The following is a 12,709-nucleotide window of genomic DNA, read 5'->3' as shown; positions in this document are numbered from 1 at the left end:
TGGTGCGTGCAGCAATTCTGTTCTTTATCTCTGGCAACCACCTTTGTAACCAAGCTTGGTCACCATTCTGACAAAAAAAAATTAATGCTGAATATAGTGTGGCTTTTCACAAGTGTGGATGCATGAACACATACAGGTTTAATTCCATACCTACCTTCCACATTGCAGCTGCATATACCTAACCCAATTCTGAAACTTTTTATCTAAATTAGCCAGTAAAATTGTTACTGACCCCTGGTTACTTGACCCACCCAGATTCTCCTAAATACATTAACTTGTGAAAAGTGGATTAAATGTGAAAGTAAATGGAGAGATGGCACATTTGACTCAAATCAAAGTACCACAATTAATCTGCTGAAGATTTAATTTTAAAAAAAATTATTTTGGCTAAATAAATGTGAAAATCACGCCTTATTATATAGGGGATAGGGACAAAGTAAAACAGCAAAGAAATTAACAGAAATTTGACAGAAATTAAATATAAGTGAATTAAAGACTCTTACTGGCAGTATTCCACTGTGATAAAGCCTTAAGTGGTATTACAAAATGCTGCTGCTAATCAGGGCCATTGTGTAATCTCTTTGGAATAGTAAAACATATTCAGGTAAATTTCAAGCTAAGATGATATTCAATGATTCAACATTCCTGCTGGAGAAAAAAAAAAGTACAGCAAGACTGTGAACTCTTCTGTTAACTGCTCAGCTACTCTTCAACAGAGTGTAATTAAGTGCAGTGAGATGGATCTGGCAGAATGCTGACCATGATATGTAATAAATAGGATTTACAGAAAATAGAGAAGCATGGAAAAAGAAACAAGGAACAGAATAAAGACACAGAGATGCAATGCCTGACAGAAGTCAAATTTGCTTTTGACTGTAACTGGAAGTGCAACAGCAGTGTAGAAAGACCAGTATAATTTGTACCACAGGAGTAAAAGTGAAAAGGGTCTGGCAGACTTGGTTATCCAAGTAAGGCTTAATGGCCTCAGAACACTGCACATTGAAAAATGAAGGTGCTCTGGAGAAAGTCTTTAAAAGGCATGGAGACAAAGGTTCCCTAGAAAAACAATGAGCACACTGGGAGCTTCCATCTGACAGACAGGAACTACTAAGTGCAGAATGGGATTCATACTACTCATTTTGTTTCACTAGATTTGTATTAACAAAACACATGCTAATAGTTTGGAAATAATTTGTAGATAAAAAGCTTCACAAACAATTCTAATGAGAACAACATGCCTTTCCAGACATGTACTTGAGCAGATCAATGTGTACCATTCATGCTTTCCAGTTTCACATCTCCATTAACTGTGCTAGGACATATCAAGGGGTGATACTGGTTTTCAACACTTAAAATGTAGTTGTACTTTACAGCAGGAGGACTTTTTCCAGATGATACCATTGTCAAGGGGATGGGTACCCCCTATTCATTCTGCCTTCCCTCAGTGAAGCAGATGAGCTTTCCTCCTCTCTGGTACTCAGATCCTGTGTGCCCCACCTTGGGTAGCACGTTCCTTGGTTGAGCTTTGGGCATCTCAGCATAAAAAGGACATCCAAGTGTTGGAGTGTGTCCAGAGGAGGGAAACCAAGATAATGAAATGCCTTGAGGGCTAGACTTAGGAGTGCAGCTGAGGTCACTCAGTTTGTTTAACCCGGGAAACTGTGGAGTGTTTCACCCTCAATTAGAGGCCAAAACCCCCTAAACAGAGAATTCAGTGCAGGAATATATCAAATGAGGTACAAGTCCTATGGCACACATGGGTACACATACACACAGTACCCAGGCAGAGAAATGGGAGCACACTGCATTTCAAGGAATGGTGGTATCACATGTCAGTGCAGAAGGCACAGCACAGCCCTGAGATGAGTCACAGCAATTTCTCAGAAAATGATGAGCCCTCATGTTCCCTGGACCAGTACATCACTGGTCCCCCAGGTATTTGAGACCGCTTTGAAAGCAAGAGCAGTGCAGCCAGCAGCATCACGCTAATCTTGCTTTCCTGTCTGATAGAAAGAGTAATTTGTCCTGCTATCAATACTGGTATATTCTGCACAACAAAAGCTGGAATTAGGTCATCACAATTTTCTTTTGTTCCCATGAATAAGCCTAGCTTCTTCTGCTTCTCCTTCTGAGCACAATCTTCAATTGCTGCCAGTATTATAAGTCAAATCTTCTCAAAAACAATTATTTCCATTCTATATTGTATGGACCAGTCAATACCTGGCTATGTGAAATTCTTTATGATCAATGTTTCATCCTTTCAATACATCTATTACAATTGCATTAATATTTCTTGTTTTCTTTTTACTCTTCTGCACAAATCTATAAAATTTGCTCAGTGATCTCTTTTTCATTTCTATCCAAATGTTCAAATACAGAGAAACAAACTATCAGATGGCTAATTTTTCTTTCTTTCTATTTACCTGTCCTTTTATGCCTTCTCACATGTTTTTCACCTTTGAAATTTCTCACATTTTTGTGAAGTTTAAAATTTCCACACTGTATTTTGGCATCATGTTTTCACAGAGTTTTAAAGCAATCTTATCCATAGCACATACCAGTAGGTGCCCAGGAATTCTTTAGTGAGGGGAAAAAAAAAAAAAGGTGCTGTTCCTTCCATAGCTTTAATGCTCTGCCAACTCTACTAAGCAGGCCATTTCTCTGTATCCCACTCTAGTCATTCACCATTTCTCCACTTGCCTTTGAAATTCTCCCTATCTGAAACAGCAAAATCTTTATTCCCCATCCCAACCCCCCCACTCCCCCCCCAACCAACCTAAAAAGCCAAGACTTTCAAATTAACACAACTGTAACTGCAAACAGCTCATTGAACAGTTACTGCAAGACAGCCCTCAGCTTGCAGCACTGCATGGGTCTGGTTAAACAACTGGTGTAAATTTGTGAAGAAAGATAAAATGCCCCTCAGCACTACGATGCTGGCAGTGAAACAACAGCTGAGGAGAGGTACAGATCACCATCTCAACAATTTAGTGAGGCACTAAAGTTTCTACAAACTTCCTGAGGAGGGAAAGGGAAAAGAAAACCTCATACAGAATAAAGGTAAATTAATATATTCCTTTTGAGTATCTCATATTAATTCTGCTTGCTCTCTTTGACCACAAGAACACTGTGCTCTTCAGTTAAACCCCTGCACAACTGCACCAACTCCCCTTAGCTGTGTTTCTGTAAAAACAGAGCCTTGGCACAGAAGCAGCCAGGACAGAAGTTCCATATCAGGAACTGCCCTTTTGTTTTTTTTTCTTGTGACCCATCTTTTTCTCAAAAGCATTCAAACATGTATCCTATTCTAGACTTTCCCTATTACAAAAAGGTTGGACTCAATCTCAAAGATCTTTTCCAACCTAGTTTATTCTGTGATTCTGTGAAATAATTTCAGAAAATACACAGTTTGATAAAAATATGTATAACCTTAACAGAACTCCAGACAACTTTGTGAAAACATGTTGCATTTGTATAAGTTAAATGAAGACAGAATCCATATACATATTGTACTTCTGGAAGTGGGACACAATATTTTGAAAACCCTTCTGTACTGCTCAGTAGCACACCCCCAAAGCTATAAATCAAGGAATGCTCTCATTTATCCTTCAAACACTCTTCCCATCTGACATAGCTGCACAAATCATACACGCTCAGTTCTCTTATAGCAGCACACTATGAAAAGATGCACACACCCAGAGTGCAGCAGCCAGGAAAGGGTTACCAGCCCGAACAGCTCCTTCCAGCTGCAGCTCAGACACACGATTGGGTTACTGTGGCTTAACAAGTTATTGTGTTTCTGCTGAGCTACTGTCAATGACCACATATGTATTCACCGCCGGTGACAAACGCAATGTAAAACGCTTTAGCCTGACATGGGTGACAGAGACACTGACAGGCAAAAGCTGGATTAAAAGACTGCAGAATACACAGGGTGAAGCAGCTGCAGCAAGGGATGTGAACTACCTCAAGAAAACTCAGCAGAAGTGACTTTTGGAGAAGACCCAGAAATGCTTTTGAGAATGGAATGTGAGGGCTAGGAAAAGCTGTAAGAGATACTTCTCATCTCTTGGCCCAGCAGTTGTAAGCTGGGTGGGTGCGTTGTGAGTGGGCAACAAGAAAATGCTGAAGCTTCTAAGACTGTGAAAATCAAAATACAGGACTTAAAGTTACCAATTCAGCAGCCCAAAGAAGGCCAGGGTCATTAAAAGCTGTGGAGCCCAGAGATGGCCTTTGATGGGAAATAAACAGCAAGACACCAGCTGCAGCCCAACCAGCAGCAGCCCCAGCTCAAAATGAGCTTTGCACACTGAGGCACACAATGAGGGTCACTCTGCATCAGCTCGAGACTCGGACACTCATGTCCTCCTGACTCATGTCCTCACATCTCCCAGGCTGGAGACAGGCTGCCTGCTGCCCAACAGGAGACACCAGAAGTAACTCAGTGGCACTGACAGCCACCAGGTCTGACCAGAGTGAAAAACTGCACGTGGCAAGCTTGGCCCAGGAGAGACCATGGGCTCTCTTATCTGGAGACCTGCAAGGCTGCATTTCACATCACAAAAGCTGAATGTAGGGATAACCAACCAAAACGAGCCCACAACCAAAAGCACCACATTTTCAGAGGTGTTTGATCTCCTCCTCCATGGCACTCCCCATGAGCTCTGAGAAAATCCTGTTTCTTCTGACTTTCCAGTGAAACAGTAAAAGCAATGTAACTTCTCTTTTTTTTTTTTAAATTTACCATGCACTGACCAGGTGCGTAGTACTGAGCAGAGCACAAAGAATGACATGTTTTGAGCACCAAGGTGCATATCTAAGTAGTCAAAGGCAGGACCCAAAAAGTATTTGCTAACCAAAATAATGCATAAACAAAGGGACTTTGTTTACACTTCAGATGAATACAGCAAAGTTTATTATATGGTGGTGTAAAAGTAACAGACTCTGTGGAAGCAAGAGCAGGTACATGAATGAGCAAGACTCTGTCGAAGTCAATGAAAGATGTCCCTGGGGGAGAAGAATGAGTAAAAGCAGAGACAAAACATGTAACAGAAACCGGGCCACAGGTCTTTAGGATAATTTCTATTCCATTTGCAATAGGAGGAGCAGAATAGAAGTAGTGAATTGAGTGTGCATACCATCACTTTAAAGCATACCTCAACTTAAGAGGACCTAATCCTTAAAGTCTTTTGAGATGATTGAGATGCTAAACATTCTACTCAGTTGTTCCTTGAGAACAGCAGAATAAAAGCTACCTTATTGCTTTTTTCTTCACTCATGTGACTCTCTCTGAGATCTACATACTCTAATGATTACTCAATTTACATCTGATTTAGTATCTGCTTTTGTGTCTCATTTACCTAATTCATACATATATTGAGTAACGGGTTGTCTAGAGGCACGCAGCCTATTTCTGCAGGAGGTCACTTAGATTTCCACTGGGTTTAATGTTTTAATTCCCTTTTAGCTGCTAGCAAAATATATTTTGGTAACTAAAATATTGTTTTTTCATTCATTTACATAATAGTGAAATGAATACATCTTTTCTTTAGACATTCATAAGCCATAATCACTGATGGGAATGGGTATATTTCAATTGAGTATCAGAGGAGGTAATTTCAGTACTTTCAGTGCTTTTAATTTTTTAAAATTTCATAATCGTTTTACAGACAGGCAAGGCCTATAATGACATTAACAATCCAATTCAAACCTTCCTCTTTTATCAGGAGAGCACCCATCTTTATTTTTTCAAACAACATCATGTCACTCTTGTACTGAGGTCAGGGCAGGAACAAGCGAGAGGCAGGATTGTAGAAAAGACCTAACAAAACTCAAGAGGCAGGCAAGCCTCATACCTTAAAAAAAAAACCAAAACCACCTCTTGACAGCAAATAGAAGACATCTGATACAGACTCGAGAAGAATCAAACAATATTTAATTTAATATTATCTTTCAGGGTATTCTACTGGAGCCATATTTGTCAGAAACATCCTCCCTATAAGCTATGCAAGTCTTTCTTCATTCCAGCTCATTCTATTGTGCTGGATTTGAACATCCCCCCATAATTAGTATCTGTAATTGTAAACAAGAATAGAAACAGTCTCAGAAATAAAGAAAGACAAGCCACAAATTCAAGGGAGTTAGAGACTCAGGGTAACAAGATACAGCTCTTGTTGCACCATTAAATGCCCCAAAGACAAAAATCCACCAATCTGTAAAATGTTGCCTGTTCCAGAAAACTACCCTGTGCCTATAAAATACTGAACTGACCAAAGAAGCTGCCTTTGGAGGGTTGTAAGAAAAGAAAGGGAGAACAGAAAAACCTAAGAAGGAGATAGAGCTATGCCGACCTTAAAATTTAAGATTATGAGAAACCAAAGATGAAACATAGCCCTTTCATAGCACAAAATGAGGAATGGGAGCTATGGATAGACAAGACTGAGGTCTTAATGTTCTTCCATTTATTTCAGAGGTGACAAGGAGTGATTACCAGCTTACACAGGATCCTGCCCTCTAAAGAAAATCCTGGCTCTAATGAGGTCAGTGTTTTCTCCTGTCCTATGAACTTCAATGAGAACATGATTTTTACCCTTGCTGTTAAATCAGAGAAAGATTTTCTGCCTGTCCACATTAGTTGTACCTTGGGTATGAAATGTAGCAGATTAAGAAAGTCAACCATCAGAAAAGCCAAGTATTTTACAGTCTATAGTTTACTGCATTATATAATTTTCTTTGCTCACAACTACCCTGGAGTTATCATCTTGAAGTGACAGTAACAGTAAAATTTAGATTGTAAAGAACCCTCTGAAGGTTATCCTGCTCAATCTCCTGCTGAAAACAAGGCTGACTGCATAGATCAGATTTCTCAGTCTCCTGTCAATAGGCTGTTCCTTGTTTTGTGACAATGGGGATTAGGGAGTGGAAACATTCCAGGTTAGTCAAAATTACTTAGACATCTTTCACCTGAGATGTTCTGACACCTTTAAGAGCTCCCCCCTGCAAAATGGCCTTGAGTCTGCAGAGACTTTGCACCCCTTGGCTGCAGTTGCAAGGCCCAGCTCCCAGTGGTGATTTAAAGGAACTCTCAGCTTGCTGTCATTTGCACTTTGGTGTTAAGAAGATATGTAAGGTGCCGTGCATATCGTACCTGAGTCCCTTTTGTGAACATTAACTCATTCTGGAACAAACAGTCAGGAAAAGAGACTTAAAATAACAATACTCTTGGAAAAGAAGACTTAATTTTGTGTACACTTTAGATATTGGGAACTTAATGTCAGGAATGCACACAATACCAATTGCAGTCAAAGCCACATAATCATCCCTCCAACCTCTCCAACTGACACATCAAACAAACTGTTTCAGAGAAGTTCATCAGATAAACAGAGAACAAGTATAAAGTAACTACAGTACACCTGCAGAATAGCTAAGGGGAGACAGAGACATCCACCTATGAACTGAATTGCTGCCAGTGACTCACTTGGCTCCAGCAATTACTGCAGCAGGTATCAATCAAAACCACTGAGGACTGGTTATACTGTCTTAATAAAAATACCAGAGACATTGTAATGATCATGGGAAGGCACAACATTGATCTGACACCTCACGAAAACTCAACAGTCACAACTGCTGCAGTAAAACAACTTGGGACAGACCCAGGAAAACTGGCACCTACAGAGTCCCTGGAGCCACCTCTGTCACTAAGGGGGTACTCTTGGGGCATCTCCTGAATAGGTACTGGCAGCTCCACTTCCTAGTGACACCTCATGAGTTCACACAACCATCTCTGCAACTGCATAAACACAATTCCTTCATTTGAATGAAATCCTAGTAGTGGAAGGAACAGCCTAGCTTCATGTGATATGATACTCCATGCCCATTTCTTTATTCTACACATGACATTGAACCTAGAACCTATTGAACAGAATTTCTCAGTACAAGAACAGGAACAGCCTCCATCTGTTAGTCTGGGATTCACAGGTTGCTTCTAATTAACATTCCTTGATTTGAAAGCAAAACTCAGCTTTGCCTGAGCAGTCAAAGCTTTAAGACTTTCAGGTATCTTGGTTTAAGATCACTATGGAGATTTACACATGCAAACAGATTTCCTGCCAGTCTATCCCCACGAGCTGCATTCTCATTTTTATGCTGTAGTAGCTAAGGGAGTCTGAGAACAGGAATTCTGTGCTGTGGCACTACTTCAAAGTGCATGCCAACGATTTATGATAGACTGTCATAAATCACAAATGGAAGGGCAAGGAATGAAATGCTGCTTCCAAGTAATTCTTATTGATTCCGGAGTGGGCAAGAGCTGACCTACATTCAGTACTGCATCAAAGAAATCCCTAGGCCAGGATAGTCCATCTCCTAGAAAGCACTCTTCTAGCCTGGTTGGCTAGTACCTGGACCAGTTTCACTTCATTCGCTGGGCCTGTAAGTTTCTAGCAGCATTTCAGGTTTACAGAACCAAAACAACCATCAAGTAATAAAACTCTGATTTATACAGAAGAGAACCATGCACTGGCCCATTTAAGCCATTGCCCCTGAGCTGCTCTGACCTCTCAGGTGGACAGGTGGCACACCTTGTGAAAACCTGTCTTCAGATCACACCAGTGCCTCAATGATGAGCAAAAGAAGGATGCTAGATGGCTTGGATGAGAACTCCATGCTTCCATTCTGAGAGCACAGCTATGACATCTAGAAGAGCTATTTCCATCAGTGGAATCGTGCTGGGATAGTTAAAGAAAAAGGCTAATTCCATGTGCCACTCTGTTATCATCAGTCCTTAACCTGGACAATCTGGGACCAACTGCAGACCTAGTACTGTCTTAAAAATGTCCTCCAGCAGTAAAAAAGCCACATGAAGCAGCTCTGAAATTGCTGTCTGGCTCTAAATATTACAACAAAACCTGTGGAAGTAGGTGAGACCCATCCACTTCAGCTACTCAGAACCAAACATCAATCTCCCAGTGTTCCATGGTAGGTTTTTATTACATGTTCTGGTATGCAGAGCAGCAGCAGATCTAAAATGAGAATCATTCAGAATCAATGGGTTGGGATTAATCTGTCCTCCTGTCCAGTGCAAGTGCTGCCACAGTAATAAACAGAAATCTGATAACTTCATACTGTCAGCACAAAATGAAACTATGACCTTGACCTGTGCAACAGCATCCAGTAATTTTTTCATAACTTCAACATACCATACTATACGGCTATGATCTAATAAGAATCTAAAAGTAATTAACTGGAATTTTTGAAAACTGAAGCCTTAATCAAATATGTATTCTTATCAGGGTTGCAAGCCAGCAATAAATTGGGACATTTAAAAAACTGGGATCCAATCCAATCTGTGATCTGATCAGGGTTCAATGGTTATAATAAATTGGGAGTATTAAAACTGGGATCACATCCAACACTTTATTTTGTCTAAACCACAGGACCTAGCTGTGCTGTAAAGTCAGGAATACTCAATGAACAGACATACCATGTTGGATTAACCCTTAATAAATAATGATGCACAAGCTCAGGTGTCCCAAAAACATGTGGTTTAGCACAGAGCTTAATGGTGAGAACAGCAATTATGAACATTTTCCCAGAGATCAATATGAACTTTAAACAGCCATAATAGTGCTTTTAGACTTGGCAGGTGGAATGCACAGGAACAAAAGCTACATGGGGTCTCCAACAAAGTGCACGTTCATACACGTGCACAAAGATGCACTATGCATTTAAAAAAATCTTACTTTGATTCTTACAACAGTCTGAATTTCAACTTTTGATTCAAAGCAATTTGGCTTTTCTACCATACTGCCATATATCCATTTATTCTCATTTTCATTTTGGTTTCCAGTAACATACAAACTGTTTGTAATTAAATATAATAAAACAAATGCTGACGGAAGGGGAGTGAAGTTTCACTCCCAAGTACTCTCTCCTCTCTAAGTGGACTCTAAATGTTTTTATTTCTATAAGATGCATCCCTTCGTTTAATTTTGCAGCTGCAAAATTAAACCTCTGTTTGCCAAATATCAAAACCATATGTATTGATTTTTAAACTATGGGAACAGGCAGCAAGCATCAGGGCTGATAAGATGAGAGAAATGCTCTTCAGTTGCTGCAAGGTTTCTGAAAAGTAAAGGAAAGTCAGTCTTTAATATAAAAACTGAAACCATTTAGTTTTACCCCTATTTGAGATACAGTATAACTTAAGCATTCAGTTCATACACTGAGAAAGCAGGGGCCAGATATTCCTTCTGCTTCTCTAACACACAAACCTCAATACTATTAAAAAATTTTCCTCAATTAACTCTGACTCTAACCAAGACTGTTTTAACAAAACTACTCCCACAAAAATGTGCAGAGGATTATTTTTCACATGGAGTGCCTCCTCATTAACTAACTCTCATGCTACTTAAAAAAATCCTCCCATTTTCAACAAGGCGCTTCCTTTTGTAAATTTTATTCTAATGTCAAGTAAGCGTTTCTGTTGGAAGAGAGATTTGGGTCTCAGTAGGAAAATTGCAGAAAAATAATACTAAAGAAACAGGAAAAAATATTTTTCTTTCAATTGATAGTCACTTTATTTGCATTTAAAAGGCAAACAAATTATGATGTGTAAAACTCATGCATCTAATGTATTTATCCAGTTCATTTTACAATGAACAAATGTTAGAAAATGAAAAGAACCCTCAATAAGTGGGAAAGAAATGGAGGAAGGGATAAAATATTTTTTGAGGAAAGGAAAAGACAAGACCTCTTCCAGTATTTAATAATGTAGCAAACATCCTATCGTTAAAATGATAAATTCTGAGTAATTTACACTGAACACACTAAAAATACAGATTTGAGTCAGCTTGATCAAAATAACCCTCAGATACAGCATTTGTTTCTTCCTTTTATGGGCAGATTCTCGACCTTTGGAGCACATGCTTTATTACAGCCAAACTCTTTGAAGCATGAACAAAACGATGAGTTTATTTAAAACAAGGCCTCAGTCCAATGAAGCATGTGACTTGTGTCAGGAAGGACAAACCACCACCTCAAAGAACTGCACCCCCAGTTAAGTCAATACTCCTGAACTGTGGTGAGGCTCCTGTCTTTTCCCACTCAAAATTTACTGACATTGCATCACCTTGGCATAATGAAAACTAAAGGAGGTAGGGGGAGAAGAAGAAAATAATTTAAAGGAGGTGCTGAATTCATATTCAATTTGACACAGATAAGGTTATTACTAAGGAAGGAATGACTAACATCCAAAGTTCCTGTTCACTACTTGAAGCTTGCAGAAGTAGTAGCTGTATAATAAAGTATTGGCTTTGTAAAGAAAGGAAGCCTGGGGCTGAGGTCTGGAATCAATTCCTAGCTTGACAGGGACTTTTCAGGAACCTGGACAAGCAGTTGCACTGCCTGCATGTCACATTCCCACCAGAGGATACTTTTTTTTCCCTGTCAGATTTTCTTTCTTCCACCTCAACTGTAAGTACCTGGGGTCAGGCCCAAGCTTCCCTAACAGCAATGAACACAATGAGACCTTCATCTTGCTGGGGATTGCTAGGGAATACAAGCAGGAAAAAAAATGATATCAGCATTTCAGTGCAGGATGTGGAGCTGCTTCAGAGAACTGCAGCTACATGGCAGCACTGAGAGTTGTTCTGAAAACTGAGACTGGGACAATGTGGAATGGAAATAGAAATTACTAGGCTAGCAAAATAGTAAATTTATTTTCCCTTTCTGAGGTTCAAATCTGAAACTTGGCAGCCCATAAAAAGAGATGCCAGGCAAATTTATGCTGAGGACCAAAGTGCAAGCAAATCCAGTCCTTTTGGGAATCATCTGCATTACAGAGTGAGCACTGAATACTCTGTCTGCATACGCCCACTAGCTCTAACACATTCTGGATGTGCCAGACTTGTTGCACATGCACTGTTCAATTCCTTCTCTGTGCAAGCAGGAAATCCAACCTGTTCCAGGCATGATGGGCTTACACTCATGCAGCACACCTACATAAGAGCTGATATTTCCCATCACAACCAGAGTCACTGAGCTTGTACTGCACAGCACTGTGCACTGAACACATCTGACATTTCTGCATGTCTGAAGGTTGTCAAAATTTCTGGAAGAAGGCTACAGTCTTTACAGAAAGCCTATCCCTGGGATTTTGTGAAATCGTGTTGTGCCTATCCGATACCAATCAAAAAAACTGCAAAACTATGAGAGACAGCCTAGTCCTGTAAACTGAAAATGCACTTCCTACCAAAAAATATTTCTCAGCTGAGATCTTGGAACAGTATTCTGCTTTTTGGAGAGCTGCCAAGCATATATTGCATGCAAAACCAATATCCAAAACCAGGCGAGTTCCACAGCTGCTAAGATGCTGAAAAGCTCTTGATCATTAATCCTGTCACACCCAGCCCAAAAATCAACTACTCTAACCTCTTCCACTAGTGTCCAAAAAGGACAACATGGCCTCTGAGAAAAAACCCCAAACAGTCAGATGAAAAATCATAGTAACTTTTAGTATGGTAGGCAGTCAGCATTTAAGAAACCTGTTTAAACAAACAATCTGACTTTAAGATTGTAATAATTGAATTGAGGATCTGAACAAGAATTAGTTATACAGCTAATCTTGGAAAAGTAAAATTAGGTGTGCATTTAAGTTATTCTAGAAAGGCTAAATGTTAGAAAAGCAATTTTAGCTTGTTCAAGATATTAA

General features: G+C 39.7%; 1 protein-coding gene across 6 annotated transcripts in view; it reads right to left on the bottom strand.

Annotated features, from left to right (window-relative positions):
* The window catches only part of PARD3B (par-3 family cell polarity regulator beta), a 388,514-nt gene that overhangs the window by 82,513 nt on the left and 293,292 nt on the right, over nucleotides 1-12,709 (bottom strand). The gene's annotated exons all lie outside the window — the stretch shown is intronic.

This window comes from Haemorhous mexicanus, chromosome 8, assembly GCF_027477595.1.
Source record: "Haemorhous mexicanus isolate bHaeMex1 chromosome 8, bHaeMex1.pri, whole genome shotgun sequence".
In the NCBI taxonomy this organism is placed as follows: domain Eukaryota; kingdom Metazoa; phylum Chordata; class Aves; order Passeriformes; family Fringillidae; genus Haemorhous; species Haemorhous mexicanus.
The sequence above is the reverse complement of the archived record's forward strand: the minus strand, read 5'-3'. Positions and strand labels throughout refer to the sequence as shown.